We start from the raw sequence: 12,548 nt of genomic DNA, 5'->3' as shown, positions 1-12,548 counted from the left end.
TAGCATAAAGTAATAGTAGATAACATCTAGCATCAGATAAAAATGTACAGCAGAAATAGAAACAAAGTTAAAATGTTATCTGAAAAATCTACAGTAACCAGAATATAAAGTTAAAGTAGTCACAATTTGAAGAAGAAAATAGAATAATTAAAATAACTTATCTAAGGATCTGGTTTATCTAGTTTGGAAACAACTATATAATAAACCGTTAAACGCAAAACGCATAATTAGAATCATACCAGGCTCGGCGTAATTTTCATAGAAGTCCTAATTCTGTCGCGTTAGTTCGTCGTCTTCTTTCCATTCGGATTATAATTCATTAAGTAAGTCATTTTCAAACTAACTATTTATTTCCTCAAGATTTCTTAATGTATCATTATATTTGCAGTATTAAATATACATTACATTATATAGATATATATATGAAAATTTCATTAAGATCGATTTATCTAAAATTAATTTTTTCTTATAAATTTGTAATTCCCCAAAGAGATTCCCGATTAAGAAATGACCCAGTTATATAACGGGTTAACATCGATCGTTCCTGTTGGTTCTATTACGTACAGCTGACCAGTGAAACTACATTTATCAAACTGTATGTTCCATGCTGATTGAGGTTACGCGCCCTCAGGTTTCTGTCAATTCGCTCGACCAGACGCTGAAACGTGTAAACTTTGTCGTCTAACTAACCGATTACATACTAAGATCTCATAAAGCGTTAAATAGGATCACCAATTGATATAACCGCAACTAGGGCTGTACATATTCTATACGCACGGATTTTTTATGTTTCTCTCTATATCTTTCTTTTCATGTAAGGCATCAACGATAGTTTTCTAAAATCAATTTCCGTCATTGTTAGCAGAACAAAGATGAATCATAAAATAGAATTGGCGTTTCTAGAATTTATATTTGAATTTACGTTAGAAATGAGTTACAAGTATATCGCGGACTTTTCTGCATTTATGTGAAATTTCAGGCTGCAGAAATACATAGAATACATATAATAGAAATGAATAAAATATAACAGCCGTTGTAATATTTAACAAAACAATTTTCTAGTTACGTTCTTTTTCTCAAACTGCATTTTTATCGATTTGTTAACATTATGACTAAAAAAATGAGGAATATTTTAACGTAAAATAGCTAATCGCTTTCAATGTTTTAATATTACGAAAAGCAATGTTTTTTAAGTTACGAAAAGAGTAGCAAACATATTTTTAGCTCTAAAGTCAGACAAAAGAATTACATACGTATTTTGGTAACGTAAGATTAATTGTCAAGAAACAAAATGTGAAAAATGTTACCTTATAAAAACTTTGTATCTTTATGAATATAATTAAAAAAAATTGTTGCCTTTATTAATTATCAAGAAGCGCTTCTCTTCTAATATTTTATACGTTTTAGCATATTATATGCATCCTGTAGATTTTTAGAATCTGAAATTTTTCAAAAATGCATGAACATCCGCAGTCTAAATATGGCTTATCGCGCTCTTCTGTAGCGCGGTATTCCTATAGTTTCCATCCACTATATTTCCTACAAGCTACCGTAGTCTGTCGCGTTCCGCGCGAGAAAACGCTCGCTCGCGGCAGGTTTGCTCGCGCGGACGAATTATTCGCCGGTAACCGGCTGAAACGAGTCGATCGCTCGTTTACATTTACGCCTCGTTTCGCGCGCCGGAAACTCCTCGCCGTCCGTTCATTCGTTTTCCGCGAAGTCGTTCGAGCGATCGCCGGGCCAGCCGAGCGGAGAGCGGCGTAAAACTTGGCTAAAACATACCGACGAACTTCGACCAGGCCAATAAAAATCTCGAATAGCTTCCGAGCTTCGTGGGGGTAGGGGTAAAACGCGTCTGCGAATTCTTCTCTTTTTTTTCCCTCTTTGCTGCCTTTCTTTCTTTCGTTCTCGTTTCCTCCGTTCGCTTAGCTCGTTAGAAAGTACGCTCCACTTTCTTTGCTCGAACGATCCCCTCTTACGTTTCCCGCGCCGGTACAGTTCGCTCGAAATTATCCGACGGATATTTCGGTATCCGGCCACTTCCGACTTTCCTCCGTTAAGTCGTTGTTTCGAGATTTGTTGAGAATAACAGTTATTTTGTGTTCAGTTCGATAAGATGATTGGATCTTCGTACAAGGAAGCATCTGGATCTTATAAGGCTGTTCTTTTAAGTTCGTAGCAGATGTTGGTGTTGGAAAAGGGAAACGTGTTAGAGTTTATTGCAATGCGCACTAGAAATTCTAATTTAATGTACCTATCCGAGGTATATATAATATTTGTAACTCTTCCCTGTAATATCTAACAAAATTTCCTATGATCATAGTCCATAATGATTACAGATAACGATAATGGATCCCTCTTACTACTCTAATCTAGTAGTGTCGAAACTCGAACACGAGAAATTTCGTAACTACTATTTGAAGTACTCGAGAACATTATCTGTTCGTTTGTGTTCTGTATATCTAACCTTGTCATCTAAATCAACCTAACCTCAACTCTCGAACGGTTGGCCGATTAAAAACGAAGACTCGCAAGTATACCATGAACAAGTTGGGCACGTATGTATATGTACATGGATGTGTAGTTACATCATTACCTTAATGTCCCTTTAAATATTCTCTGCAATTTTGCTTGAAAATAAAATCCAAAACCAAAGCAGAAGAAGAAAGAAACAAGACGAGTTCTGGTTAAATAAGTGGGTACGTAGTTGGAGTTTACATTTGATCGAAGCACTAATGTTCTCGAAGGAGCCGCCCTTAAGCGATGGACGATACACGACGCTGTGACCGATCGAGAAAAGTGGTCGATCCCCTACCATCCACTCGGCCCGATGAAAATTACTTTCCGATAATCCCCGAGTTTTTGATCCCGGTAAATATGGATTAACCCAATTCGATTATTCATTCGAAGCACCTCCCGCCTCGTGAAGGACGGCCGTGCTCGCGGAAATAGAGCAATAATCCCGATTAAAAGCGCAGCGATCGTCGCGTTTTTGTTGCGATAAAAGGTCGAAAACGGTGCGCGTTAATACGCGCGTCATTATATCGGGATTAAAAAGCTTTTTGTTACCCCTCCCGATAACATTATTATTAATTTCAAAGCGGTGCCGCCCACCCCCCATCGCTACTCGTTTCCGCTGAAAAACCGGCTCCCGCGCTTGCATTTCATTATTACACCGTCCTAGCCGGTTGAGTTATCGTTCCGCTCCGCGTTCGACCGTTTTATTTACCTTTCCCATTTAACCATCGCCCCACGATCTCTCTTTCTCGCAGATCGGACGTCGCGTATCGAAATTATCGGCTGCCGCGTATCGACCAGTCGGAAATCGTTTCCGTAGCTCGTAAACGCGTCCGGTCAACCGGATGGTGTGTACGCGTTAAAGAACATATGAAATGCAGACGTACGCGCGAGCAGAGTCGTTTTCAACGGATTTAACGACCTAACAGGTCGGAAAGTTTACAACTCACTCCGGTTGGTCGCCGGACGTCTCGCGACGTTAATCCGATCGTAGACGCGACGAATTATCTTTGCAACGAACTGCTCGATCGGCAGGGTCGAGATTGCCACGATATCTGGATTTGATTCGCGGTAATAAGACGGCTCCGGGCAAAAATCTGTCAACCGTGGCGGAATTCTCGTCGTTCGCCAGCCGTCGCGACCGATCGATCCGCTCGATATCGACCATCCACTGATAACTGGTCTTATCGTACTGCTGGGTAGACGTATACCGAGGTTACAGGATGGAGACTACCTGTGTGCTTCGACTACCGTTTTGCTGTTTGTATTTCTCAGGTTTAATAGGCGATGATTTGCTTTTCAATTTTGTTGGAACGTGATTTATGATTATTTTTGTGTCTCAATGGGTGGTTGTTGTAATTTGTCTTCGTCGTTTGATCATGATCTTTCAAGTCGAATCATAAAGTTAGCTTTATATTTAGTATCTACCTTCTTGTGGTTTCAATTGTATTGAATAATATGTTTGTATAAATGTTATACTGATCGGTATGATCATATTCAATAGGTTGAAATGTTATTCATAATTTGGCGATGGTTACAAATGTTATTTACTAACAACACGTCTATTATGATATATTTCTATTAAAATAAATATTGGTGCTAAATAATCGATCTTACGTTATATTGAAAGTAACAAACAATACAACGTACAATTTCGTTAGAATGAACTGAGAATCCATCTGCAGAGAAAAATATTAATTCTAGTTACTTTCGAAAATTCTGAAGGTTCACCGATAATATTCGTCAAATATTTGAAAGTGAACGAAGAAAAACGAAGATGGCACGAAAAAAATGGTAAATTCTTCGCTTTATTCAATTTCAAAATGACAGATAATAAAAGATGTTAGGTAAGGACGGCAGTATTGCACGTAATGATACGATACAACCAGTAAATGATCTTACAAGATTCAGACAACCACACTCGACGATTATGATATTTTAATCTTCGGACTGGATTTTCGATCGATCCGGAATCGAATACGGATCGTTCTGGTTTGATGAATCGGACGTTGGTCGTGAAGGAACCACATTGCTGAGGTTTTGTCCGATGTATTCGCACTATTCACAGCCTACGCGTGAAATCTTTTGGCCGGCTCGTATTTCAATAATGCATGGCGCCGCTCAAACTGCACGATAAACCACCTATCGATCCCGCGCCACTATTACTGTCGTTTCAACAACTGTTGCTGCCGGATTAGTGGTGGCGCGCCGGGCCACGCAATCCGCGGTAAATAACGATAATTACGTAGCTTCAACGTGTGCACGTCATTTTTCCTGGTTGCCCGCTTCGATTAACTCCTATTCCATTCGATTAGTCCCTTTTTTCCCTCTGAATATTAAAGTCGAATTCATATTTTGTTTTTCTTGTTTGATATAGACTATGAAAGTTTCTCTCTAGAGTTTGGTTTCGAACACATACTCGCTAACCATAATGACCAGAAATGTTCAGGCGAATGATTAATTATTTTACTTGTAATAGAAAGACATTAGCATTTACCTACTCCGTATGATTACAAGTTCTGCTTATTCATTATAATTGATTACAACCTTTCGAAATTGGTAATAATCGTGTTTAAGAAACTTTTGCTCGAGATCTCGCTGGTTTTTTCTTCCACTGAACACTATTTATTTAATTAGATACTTTCTTTAAAAGGAACGTTGTTCTACCGTACTCAGTACACTTGCGTCATGTGATTAACTTTTCTACTATTTTTGGAGCGAACTAGCCTAATAACACTTCTACGGTATACCATCGATCAAAATTTATTCCTTTCCAATCACCAAGAAACCAAATACCCTTACGCATTAATTGAAACATTCTCGAATTAATGCTACTGCAACGTGACGCGCCATAAGAATGTAAGAAATATACGTAGGGTCGTAGGGGCGATCATTTGTGCCGGACGTTGGAAATAAAAGAGGTGGGGTGTGCGGGTACGCAATAAGCCCGAAATAGTAGCGTAACGCGTAGCGAACGAGAAAGAGAGAAAGTATGGTGTGAGGGACGAGGAGACAATAACCGGCAGGGTCGCGGTCGAGGTGTGAGTAGGGTTGCCGCGTGATATACGTATACACAAGCGAGGTGTAACGCTAACTCATCGTTATCACGAAACGGTTGGCCATTATTTTCGCCCGATGATGGGCCGCGACTCTCGTAATATCTTGTACGTGCGGACCGTGCCGCGGTTCGGTGTTGTTTGACGGCGTGCGCATGCGCGTCGCGACTCGGCCCGCGATCCAATGGTGGGGGAACACGGCGCACAAACACATGCGACCGGATACTTGTACGCGCCACTTCCGAGACCGGCAGCGACGTGTGCGCGTACACCACGGTGGTTAATTTCCAGTCAAATTTCATTACTTGACTGCGGCGCGGTCGTAGATGGTCCATGCCAGCCGCTTTCCCCTTTCTTCCATCTCTCTCCATCTCTCCTCATCGATTCTCCCGTCCTTTCTGTCTCTCCCCCATTTTCCCTATTTGCCTCTCTCGCGCGCGCTCATTTCAGCACGAACGTTGCATCTTTGTCTGGCTGTGCGGCTCTGTACGGACAGTGTGACCACCACGCCATCGTCCCTCGTGGTCATACACGGCCAACCCGGAACATTATTGTTACACAGTTGTCCATTGTCAACGGCGTAAAATGGAGACGCGAGGCAGGGATATTATTAATGATCGTCGTTCGCGCCCGAAACCTGAACCGGCCTGGCTCTGATTCTCCTCCCGGCCTTCGCGCCATTGTCTATCGCGCTTTCTCTTTTCTTCTCTTCCTTTTCTCCTTGTAATTTTGTTCGTTGTATTATCGGATTTTTCTCTTTCTATGCTCTTTCAGAGGGGAGATAACGAAACTCGTTGGAGTAGGATGTTGGAACGCAGGACTCGGTGAAGATCAGCTTGCGGATTTTGTAAGATAGAATATGTAAATTACTTGAAATTTCAACGAACACCTGAAAGTTGATTTGAATACGAGCTGTCAGTTTGCGAAGATACATCGAATTACTAATTGATGTATGGATATTTTTGTTGTCGGGTAGCTACTGTAGCTGATTAAGTTGTCTTCTGTTTGAGGAATTGCTTTTATTAAATTCCGTAAATTCAAGTAGCCATTAGCGTGTAACGATGGAATGTAAGCAAATGACATTAGATAAGAATCTGAAAAACTATCATATGAAATACACAGTAGGGATTTTTTGAGATAAATAATTAAAATCGTTAAAAACTAAATCTTGTACCATTTTATTATCCTATTAATTAGTAATTAATTATTTTACTTGAATCTTCCTGATTTCTATCGATATTCGTTTGTAACACAGATTGGAAATTTATTCGTATCAATCCCGTTGCTCGATGATCCTGAATAAGCTTCAAGAGATAAATGCACGTTTCTGAAATGAATTAACATATATTTAACGTACACTTATTATACTTATTAGTATAACAGTAGAACTTCAAGAATAATATCCATATGAAAGTTTCACAAATGTGACATATTACTTAATAAATTTTACTTATACGTCGAAAGGTATTTAGAAAGCTTCTAGAAATCTCCGAGATAATCCTCGAATGACTTTCAACGGGTTCGATCGCCAGAATCATTCGAGAACTCTATAAACTTGAATTTTCGGCCTGACTGACGCTCTACTCGATGTTAAACGGAAAGAATTCCTTAAGTTGGTTACCTGAAAAGAAAATCCTCTTTGAACCCTATGTAAGGAATTGTATTTGCTAGTCGTAAATGACGGTCTATGAGTCATTGTAATCGTCGTACCATACGAACGATCACACAATAAAAGTAATCGGATATTTTACCTGAGTAATACAGGAAGAAGGAAAAGTTTTCTTGGAAAATACCTTACGGGGCATAACGTTAACTGAAGGTCCGTTTTTATATCAGTAAAATATGGCTATATCGAATGCCTATAAATGCAATAGAACTCCCTTTTATTACTTTCCTGACTTCTTGTAGTAGTGTAATTAAATACACTTCTCAGTAATGTAAAATTAAATATTGTATAAAATAAAATGCACAGTAAGCTATAATTTAAAAATATGTCTCTTTAAAATTCTATTTAAATGTTTCTGGAGATAGAAGAAAAATTGTGTAGTTTAATATGCATTAATCCAGGCTAATAAATTTTAATAAGATAGCTTGGCCATGATAAATTATTTTATAAACAATGTTTAAAGTAAATAAATGTTCAACCTATTTTTATCGTCTAAATGACATGTATCACGGCCAACAAATATTTCACTGTACAGCACAAACACTAAAACATTAATTTCGTGATAGTAAATGCTGATTCGTTGAACATTCGACTACCAATATCGATGATAGGTATCACTAAATTATTACCATTACTGTTTCTTTGAGCGACATACGCGAAAAGATGATTATTTCATGAGTTTCGACGAAGCAATCGGAACACGTATATAGCGAGTCAAGGTAACGTTCAGAAAACTGTCCATTTGCACATTGCAGCAAATTGTGATGAAATTGCAACATAAATTTCTTTCCTGTACATCTCAATGCCATTGATAAAACTAATTCTACAGATAAATACAAATACACATATTAAGAACTATTTATATTTCCTAAAACATTGAAATGCTCAATTCGAATTTTCGTGGAATTTCAGATACGTAAAATGGTCAAACGTTTAAAGAAAGGTCGAGAACGTCATGAAATTTAACAGATTACGCGATTACAAAACGTTGGTGCAGTCGAATTACAGCAGAATAACCGGCGACTAATTTCGCGGTGTTTGTCGTTTCGTGAAAAACCGGTCGATTCGCGGGGAGATTTCGACGTAAGTTAATTTTCGCATTTGAAAACGCGTTCGCGTGTGTACGTAGGACTTCGCAAACGCGCAATATTTTTAATGGAAACGCCGGAGAACGGTTGTACTGGGAGGTTAGAGAGAGAGAAAGAGAGAGATAAAGAGAGAGAACTCGCACGCTAATGACTTTTAAATATAGTTTTCCCTGTAGAAGTCCCTCGGTACAAATTGCTCCTGTAAAACTGTTTCGAACGGTGCTCGTTCATTCGGTCAACTGGCGTTTCCGGTTTTTTCTTCCGTACGATTTGTACACACGTTTCGCGGATTAAACCCGCGGTGGCGAACATGCGAACCGGGTCAGATGCACGAAATTTCCAATTACCAGCACGTGGACGTTCGAACAGCGTGTTAAAAGAGCGAGCCAACTCTGTTGCTATGAGAAACAGAGATAGCAAGAAAAAGAGGGAGAGAGAGCGCTTTCGAAATGGAAATGGAAGGAAAACATCGAGGGAAAAAAAAAAGAGAGAGAGACAAGAACTCGCGAGTAATTGGCCGATCCATTTCGAAAAGCGTACAGCGTTTCCCCTTTCGTTCGACCATTCCTGATGGCAATTATTATCTCCTGACGTTTCGATACGATCGTGCAGGTTATTAACGTGCAGTCGGTTCCCTCGATAGATGGAAGAAAAATATTAGAACAAATGAGGCGTGCCTGGTCATTCGCCTCGTAGATTGAAATCATAAATTCATCATGTTCAACCCATTTCTTTTGGACCTTTAATAAATATTTCTTGTAACGAATGGCGTTACACGGCTGATTCGTACGTTCGCGCGACTTTACGTCTGTTTTTCATTAATAAGTTCATAAGCGTAGCGAGAAATAGTGATTCGAGCTTTTCCAGTGGCACATGTTTGATGTTACGACTTATTGATGGCTTTTATTTGTTGTACCAGTAACATTATATTGCGCTATGTTCTTTTAGTGATTTTACCTTTTTGGAAGGAAACGTTTTTTAATTGTCAAACAGACTGTCTTCGTTCAACTCAAAGAATTTGCTTAATTACCATATAGATATTTTTTCAGTTTTTCAATCCAGATACGTTTGGATTACATTTCTGGGCTGTGATTCTGCTCCTAAAAATAAATATAATTGGCTGCTGATTGATCGAACGAAGTACTCGTTATACAACCATAATTGAAGGCAATTTTGTTCGACTAAAAAACCAACAATATATGTATCGTTTGTTACAACATATTGTCTTCACAGTTTCAATTAAATGAACAATTAGTAAGAGTAAATCTTTCAGAAAATTAATTTCAAATAGAGAGTTTAAGTTACAGATCTTACCTACCAGTCTGTTGTTTTATGGACCAAGGCAAAATCTTAAGTATTCGTCACGTTTCATTTCATAGAATGATAAAACCTATGTTTTTCAAATTTCCGCAATTCATGTCTTTCTTTCTTTGCTAATAAAGGCAAAGCTTCTAAATGCTGGCTCGAGTAAAAAAGGCAAAATTAACAAAGAGTCTCTGAGCTGCGTAATTACTTGAATCACAAATGATCACAGAGATGAATAAACGACAAGTTTCATCCCCCTGGTTAGTTAGCCCGAGGTGAGTTTGGTTACCGCGAATATGATAACAAAGATGGCAAAGGTAACCGCGCCGCGATGATGAGGACGGTGTAACAAAAGCGAGCACAGTAACTGGCCGCGAAATGCCGGTTGTCCGGTAATAATTTAACAGCTAGTCGAATTAGGAGCGGGATAACAACGGTTACCGGACGAGCCGTCCACAAATACGGTATAAACCAACGCGTACCGCGTTCTGATCTTTTGGTACGGCTCTGGTGGCCGTTTGCGTTCGTTCATTACGACTGTAATCGATCGGGCGCAACCGCTGCGGCGGGCCCGCGATTCCGTTTAATAAATGTCAGTTTCGTTTTAAAGGCCATTCCGTAAGTGAGCCGACAGTAATTATCGATAATGCACGGCAATAATATTTCCTTTCGTACAGAACCGTTTTGCTGGCGATAAGCGGGCCGCGCATATCAAAGCACGTTCGTTGCTCCAACGATGGAACCGTATTTTTGACGTCACATTTATTTGCCAGAATTTCCACCTGTTTTCGACCGATTCCCTGTGTAAATGTGATGAACGATCGAGTTGGCGGTACGAAAATTACATAGCGTGGTTTTTGCGGCGAGAGAAAGTTACACGGAAGAAAATGTTATGTGCGATTGTACAGGTGTAGAAGCTTACATGGAACAACGTGTTATTGGAGAATTTTTCGGAGACAGGATGCTGAATAAACTATAGAAAGTGTTTGTGTTTTGTTATGGTAATAACAAATTTCTGCTCCTTTCTTTGAACAAAAACGTGTAATTATTTCTTGTTTTTCTTTCCAGCGAAACGTTCGCGGTTATTTATACGAAATTTGCTCGTTCAATTCCGGCTAAGTGATAGAACAGAGTAATTTATTGGACCGCTACTCGGGAAAAAATTAATCAATTTCAAATGCGTTCGCGTTATACGAACGTAATACATTCGATAAAAATTCTATAACGGAAAATGTACTCGGCTATATCACTTCCTCCACGAACTCCTCTGTTTCAGTTTTTTAATATGATTATTTTACATAAAGAAAAATTCACTTCTTTATATAGACAATTTTCGTATCGTTTACAAACCGATTACACCACGGAATAGATTTTCTTTGCGATAATTTATTCGATAATAATGCTCGTGTCAGAGGTTTCAAGATGTTCCTGGTTCTTCGTGATTATTAGCAGGCACGATGTTCTCGCCAATCGAATTCCGACAAGAAGCGAGCCTTAATTAATAAGTCAATAAGCTGCTTCTACGGGGAATGATCACGCAAATAGGCGGGGATGGTGGCATTGACTGACGTCACCAAGTTAATTGATTCGAAACACGACCACAGTCTGCGCCTTCCTATCAAAGGAAGGGCGTACAATAGGGGAGATAAATCATTCCTCGGAACGACGAGAATAATTGGAGCGTGCGACGATAATGGAATTCGAAAAGAATTCGTTATAACGCCTGAGCCACCCTGAAATCCCTTTCTTCTTCTTCCGCTCCCCTTGCCCTTCTATTCGACAAATCCTTATCCTGCCTTTCTTCCTGACACTTGCACGCTGCGTTCGATCCCTTTCAGCAAATGAATCTGTCCTTTGAAATCGGTAATGTGTGCTCGTCCAACATTGTGGCAAATGGAAAACGGGTGTTTAAACAGGGGGAGAGCGTGTGCATATATGCGTGTGAAAAATGAACCTGGGGAAATGTGTATTTTAATATCAGGTATGGTAGACTGGCAAAGTAGTCTGCTAGGAATACAGATGGGAAATTTATCTGGAAAGAAATTAAAGCGAATCTACAATTTTGCCAGGGCAGAGAATTCATGGAGAATAGAAAAGATTTAATGAATGTGGTACAGTGATCGTAGAGCAAAATGTAGTATACACGTATGATACTATACATATGTAGGTCTATGATGAAAATGTACGTACGTACAGATGTCGAGTGTATTTTCTAGTCAAATAGAAAGCTCCTCGATTATATTACATATATTAAAACACCGTGGCAAAATTCATTATGAAGACGAAATCTTTATAAATTTGCAAACATTTACGCAAAACGAAGATCCTTTCCATTCCGTTACAAAACATTTAACTCAACGAAATTGCGAAATCCAATAACAGAACGATCTTTCATCGTCTTGCACGCTGCTAATCGCGATTATTCTTATCTTATTAAAAAAAAAAAAAAAAAAAAGAGAAAAATACAAAAGCAAGTACTACATAATGCATAACAGAATATCTACCTTTATGAATCTCTAGAAACTAGCTAAATCGTATCTCACGTAACCAACACCTCCTACTCCAATAGATTCTTACAAACATAGACTGCTCACGGTTCGTCGTGGAAATTTCACACGGGGAGCTTCTGAAATCCGGCGCGCGGGAAAGAATTCATTTGCGCGATTAGCGGCGTGATTATGTCCCTCGTAGCGGCTTCGGATAAACGCCGAGCAGAACGAGGAATTCTAAGGTTCCTCTTTTCTTATTCTTCTTTTTCCGACCTTTGCCTTTCCGCGAAACTCGCGCACTCCTCTCGAATTAAGTGAAATCGGCCTGCAGGAAGAATGGCCGTTCCGAGTTCTAAGCAAGGGAACGTAGTAAAGAAAAAAAGAAAGGGGGGAGTGGAAGGCGGGGAAAGAAGAAAAAAGGACACGT

At 39.3% G+C, this 12,548-nt stretch overlaps 1 long non-coding RNA gene across 3 annotated transcripts; it reads right to left on the bottom strand.

Annotated features, from left to right (window-relative positions):
* Positions 1–360: 360 nt before the first annotated feature.
* On the bottom strand, positions 361–12,207 carry LOC126915755 (uncharacterized). Of its 3 annotated transcripts, none has more exons than XR_007710315.1 (3): positions 9,642–12,207; positions 6,748–9,427; positions 361–6,675 (listed from the first exon to the last, which is right to left on the bottom strand). It is a non-coding gene; the product is annotated as an uncharacterized LOC126915755 (long non-coding RNA). The 3 variants fall into 3 exon arrangements; XR_007710317.1 differs by having other exon boundaries at positions 361–6,667; XR_007710316.1 differs by having other exon boundaries at positions 9,646–12,207.
* Between the last annotated feature and the right edge of the window lie 341 nt (positions 12,208–12,548).

This window comes from Bombus affinis, chromosome 4, assembly GCF_024516045.1.
Source record: "Bombus affinis isolate iyBomAffi1 chromosome 4, iyBomAffi1.2, whole genome shotgun sequence".
NCBI lineage: Eukaryota > Metazoa > Arthropoda > Insecta > Hymenoptera > Apidae > Bombus > Bombus affinis.
Note: the sequence above shows the minus strand (reverse complement) of the source record. Positions and strands in the feature narration are given on the sequence as shown.